This window comes from Ciconia boyciana, chromosome 21 (assembly GCF_034638445.1).
Source record: "Ciconia boyciana chromosome 21, ASM3463844v1, whole genome shotgun sequence".
Taxonomy (NCBI): domain Eukaryota; kingdom Metazoa; phylum Chordata; class Aves; order Ciconiiformes; family Ciconiidae; genus Ciconia; species Ciconia boyciana.
In genome coordinates, this window is record NC_132954.1 from 3,861,872 (window position 1) to 3,866,392 (window position 4,521).

At 51.5% G+C, this 4,521-nt stretch overlaps 1 long non-coding RNA gene across 1 annotated transcript; it reads left to right on the plus strand.

The window, feature by feature from the left end:
• The first annotated feature begins 287 nt into the window (after positions 1-287).
• Positions 288-4,232, plus strand: LOC140662128 (uncharacterized). Its single transcript, XR_012045983.1, has 3 exons — positions 288-815; positions 1,486-1,551; positions 3,111-4,232. It is a non-coding gene; the product is annotated as an uncharacterized lncRNA (long non-coding RNA).
• Positions 4,233-4,521: the final 289 nt, after the last annotated feature.

The window sequence follows — 4,521 nt, forward strand, 5'->3', positions numbered from 1 at the left end:
ACCCCCCGCCGCCGCTCTCCCCGCGCAGCTCTGCGCATGCGCCACGCCAACTGCGCCACCACCCCCTTCGCACCCGCAGCAACCCCAAACCCGCGCAAACGGCGTAAGTGGCTTTCGAGAATACGTCCCCGTCCTGCCCTCCTGGCCGCCGCCACCTCGTGATTGACAGCTCTCTGAGCCAACGGAGAGGGCAGAGCGGCTTCGTGCGGGCTCGGGCAATCGGCGCGGAGGGGGGCGGGAGCGCGGAGCCGCGAAGGGGCTGCTGGGAGTTGTAGTCGGCGGAAGGAGGGATGGCCGCCGTCCTGGGGGCCTCCGCCCGCGGCGCTGGAGCCTGAGGGCCCGGCCACATCCCTCTGCCCCTCCCGCCAGGCCTCTCCGCGGCTTCCCTTCCTCCTTCACCAAACCCGGGGGCTGCTTAAAGCCAGGCCTCGCTGGGCCGGGATCCCCTCAGCTCGCAGGCCGCAGCGAGGCCTGGGCCGCAGCTGCCTCACGCACTCGCCCCAGAGGGTGCCCGGGCCGCGCCGCACCGGCCCTCAAGCACGGCCTCGATGGGGGGGCTTGGGCTTCACGGCCCCCTTTCCATGACCCTGCGGTCCTCCCCTCGCTGCGGCCGGGGGCCATCCCGCACGGCTTGCCCCATGGCAGGGGCAGCCGCCAGGCCGGTGCCTCTGCAAGCAGCTCATGGCCTGAACTCTCCGCAGGCAGCGGGTTGTGACCGAGCCCCAGCGCAAAGGCTAATCCCTGCCCGCCAACGTTTCGTCTTTCCACCAGCAATTCGTAGATGTGAAGCGCACAGCTCCCCCAGGCAGCAGAAAGTTAGTTTTTTTTGTGGGGGGAAAAAAAATAACTGTGGAAAGAGCCAGGGGGTGGCAGTGTTGGCAAGAACCTTCCCTTCGCCTTGTCCTTCCAGCTGCCCCACGCACCCGGCTGCTGGCCCTGGGGACGCTCTGCCAGGCCTCGGGGCGAAGGCAAGGCTGGGATCTCTGCTAGTCCTAATTATCCTAACGCACCCTCCCGACAAGGGGCGAGGGGGGTGTAAATTCAAAGTTACGAATTCATCTCTCTATAATTTATTTCCACAATTAAACATTCCAAAGTCTATTAATAAAGTGTAATGAATAGTTTAAATTTTCATTTAGAACTTAATTCCATGGCTCCTAGATAATCCCAGCTGCACAACAGAAGAAAATTGCTACTTGCCTATTCTGTGTTAACAGAAGGAGCAAAAAGCCCCTTAAATCAGACATTACATGGAAGCGTGGGGACTCTCCCATACACCTTCAGACTTATAAATGACAGACCAACCATAAGCTGTAATGATTTGTCTTCATCTCATAACCCATTAACTTATTCAGCTGTTGTCAAAGTTCTTTACTGAAAATAATTGTTAATTGTTGCCTCTGTATCTGTCCAGACTCTTAATTAAACAATAACCGGGATCCATCACTATCATCCTTACAACAGGGTTTTATCTTCTTTTCTCAGATGCCGTCCTCATGGGGATCTAAAGCTCTACACAGAAACCAGGCAGGCTTCAGATGCCCTTGACATGTAAGTTTTACTTGCTGACAGAGAGAAAATTGGGGCACAGGAGCTTGATTTTTTCCCGAGCTGGTGACAGACAGACATAACAGTGTCTGAAGCCAAGGAGGACCAGGGGTACTTGCTGGTTCTGACTGTCGGAGCTGAAGTTTCCCACTGCAGTCTCAAGGGGAACTGGAGGCACGTTGGGGAACGTCAACAAGGTGTTCTCCTCCCAGCACCTGACCCCCTGCAGGATAAACTCCACCTTGGAGAGTAGCCTCGTGAAACAGGGCTGTGGGGTTTGCAGTACAAAGAAAGGTACAGGGAGCAAGGAATAAAACTGCCTGGGAGCTGGACTTGCCCTTCTTACAACATCTGAAGGAAAACAAGCCATACAGAAGGCATTTTTTAATGCTTTCAGTAAATATCTGTCTCCTAGTCTGTCCTCAATCTATGGTATACACAGAAAAAAAAGACAATTCAGTGTAAAAAACCCCACAACATGCACATAAAAGTTAAATTTTACACCCCGTGCCATAGCTAGGAAGTCACAGCGCACATGTACACAGGTTCATCAACATAGGTCTTACTCTGTGAGAGAGAAGCAACACGGTTTGTCCTGCAGACACTTGGCCAGTGAGCGCTGGAGCTGGACTAGTATTTGTTTGCAGGTTGGAATGGTTAGGCTAGAGCAGCTGAAATAAAATTCAAGAGTCATGCATCCTGTACTTTCCACTTCCCCGTGTGTTTATTGGGGCAGACCAGAGAAAAAGAAAATTACTTGACTGAAAGAGAAAGCCTGACCTGCACCCACTTTCCTCAGGCAATTGTGAGTTGCAAGTGGGGATGGGGGAACAGGGGCAAAGTGTAAACAGAGAGAGAGGTAGTGGTGCCGAGTTCATCTTTATCAAATAAATGCACAGAGGATGAGAAAGAAAGAGATGGGTCTAATATAAAAATGGACTATAAACGTATAGAAACATTCTTGCAGCCAGCATGGGCTGCAGCCAGTATGTACAGCAAGGTCTGCACTCCTGGTACTGCTGATTCCTTGCACGACTTCAGAAAACACTTCTATTTTGGTGTCTGCCGGGGTTTACCTCCCTGTGCAATGTAAATGATGTTTACCTTTTGATGATTAACATCTGCTGGAAAATATTTAGACCCTCTGATCAAAGCTAGTACGAAATAGCTAAGCTTTGCGGAGGATTCTCTCAATACGACGGCTGCGTTCTGCATGATTTACATGTGAACACAACTCCGGGCATTTGCTGGGTACTGTATTAGCGTGTGCTGGGTTATGAAGCTCCGTGCGCTTGCATGGCCTGGAGGAGCAGGGGAAACGCGTGTGTCAGGGTGAGAGAAGGTGCCCAGCTGCACGGCTGCTCAAAGGCAGGAGGTGTGAAGTATTTCCAGGAGCCAAGGAAGACAGTTACGAACTTAGGTATATACACGGTGTCTGATTTTGCTCTCCAAGATACAACAGGATAAGCTCTGGTGTAATATAACTTAGGTAATTTGCTTGATGGGACATTTTTAAAGCTCCATCTGCCCGTTCATGCGGTTGTATTGCTCTCCCTTTGCAGGCTAAGAAGCTTAATCCTAATTACGCTCCCTCCCGGTGCAAGGGTGGTGCAAGTTCCAAGAATCACGGTGAGCATCTCGGCTGGGCCATGAAAAGCTGGAGGTGACTGAACTACTCTCCTAACACAGGAGACACAAATAGCTGAAAAAAGCCTCAAGGCAGCTCAAGCCCCAAGGCCCTGATGGGGATATTTGCCACTGTCAGAGCGCTGCAGTGCTGATGGATTAACTCGGGAACACTGATTTAATTGGTTGTCTCCAGGTCTTTGTCTCCCGATCTGGAAGAAGCTGGAATATCTTTCCGCTTTGTCAAGAATTTACACCAACCGAAATCCGTCGCGGAGTTCCATAGGTTGAAAGGCCCTTGTCCAGCCAGTGTCATTCAGCCAAGCAGGTAGGGAACGTACGCTACCAAAGTAGCAAGAAGTTAATTTGATGCTGCATCCCCCACTGGCAAATGTACAATAGCCAGGTACTAGACAGTTCAGACCTACCCACCACGGCTGCAGATTGATCCAGGCAGGAGGAGGTGGAAAAATCTGACCCAGTTATTTCACAGGAACATAGTACCGGTTTTAGCTTCTCGGAACAGTTTCTGAAAGAAAACCAGCCCCAGTGTTTTCTCTTGAAAAAATCTCTAGTCGTCAGCTTGCTGCTTCAACCGAGCTGCGTACCAACTGCCGTCATCTAGGATCAGGCTTCTCACCCAGATATGACTACGTCTTTTCAAAAGGAGAAACGCTCAGGATTCCTTGCTTAATTGCTAAAACAGATTAATTTGACTATCCAGAACATAACCAAACGGAAGAGAGGAATTGACACACCTAGCTGGTTCCTGCTCAGGCTGATGATTCACTTTAATTGATGGGTCACGTTTGTTGTTGGTAATTTCCACCAAGTAGCTGCAGCAATGCTGCAGTGCTCCCCTCCTGTCTGCCGGGAAGGTGAAGGGCCACATTCCCTGCAGCCTTCCCCAAGCGTGTCCAACCGCCAGTGCTTCGGGAGCTCATGCCATCTTAAAACAAGAGTGTACCTGATGCCAACCAGCAAGCGTAACCTTCAAAGCTCGAGTTCTAGCTGCCATGTGTCACGTCAAGGGCCCATGCCTTCCCCACACCGAGTGCCCCCAAGGATTAGGGGCTGCATCTTTACCAAAAGGCTCATTTGCCCCTAAAGTTTAGCTAATAAATCAGTTCAAAACTCCCGCCGGTTTTGATAGCTCCGGTCACGCACATGTGACACTCAGGAAGTCGGTAGCAAAGCCAAGAAATCAGGGTGGTGGAGCCTACTCGCACGGTGCCAAGCAACCCCCCCACACTACTCCAGTGGTTTTATGAGAGCCTTATCAGATCTCCCGGTGACTCAGACTACGCTGGTGACCGAGGCGAAGGGTACGGCAGTACCAACGAGCAC